The sequence below is a fragment of the Schistocerca gregaria genome, unplaced genomic scaffold, assembly GCF_023897955.1.
Source record: "Schistocerca gregaria isolate iqSchGreg1 unplaced genomic scaffold, iqSchGreg1.2 ptg000440l, whole genome shotgun sequence".
NCBI classification, from domain to species: domain Eukaryota; kingdom Metazoa; phylum Arthropoda; class Insecta; order Orthoptera; family Acrididae; genus Schistocerca; species Schistocerca gregaria.
Genome location: NW_026061863.1, coordinates 1,684,721 through 1,685,433, shown reverse-complemented (window position 1 = coordinate 1,685,433; position 713 = coordinate 1,684,721).

Below are 713 nucleotides of genomic sequence, written 5' to 3'. Positions count from 1 at the left end.
GTCACATTGGCCGATCTTCTCTATGAAACGGTTAGTCTTTCCGTCTGCAAAGCTATGTCACGTGCTGCGGTATGCGGAGACAATAAAAGCAACATGGTAGAACGCAGAAGAAGCTTCTAAGTTGATGTGATAGTCAGAAAGAAGCACTACAAATCAAGTTTTAGTTATCGATTATTGACTTTGTAGCCGGCTTTGGTATTTTGGACATGAGCCAGGAACTTACGATTTTGCATGAAAAGAGGTCCAGTAGCCACATTGCACGGGAGAATGTGAAAAGTGTTCATATGTAGCAGAAACCTGTAAAATCGGCCAGTTTTCTTCATTTGCTATCGAATCGACTTAAAGCCAGATCGTCACATTGGCCGCTCTTCTCACTGAAACGGTTACATTTTTCGTCTGCAAAGCTATGACACGTGCTGCGGTATGCGGAGACACTAAAAGCACCATAGTAGAACAAAAACAAGCTTCTTAGTTGATGTAATAGCGAGTAAGAAGAATTAAAATTCAAGTTCGAGTTATCGATTATTGTTTTTTTAGCTGGCTTTCGCGCCGTGGACATGAGCTACTGAAGGGAGGTCTAGCAGCCACGTTGCACGGGAGAATGTGAAAAGTGTTCATATGTAGTAAAAACCTGTAAAATCTGCCCGTTTTCGTCTTTTTCTATGGAATCGACTTAATGCCAGATCGTCACATTGGCCGCTCTTCTCTGTGAA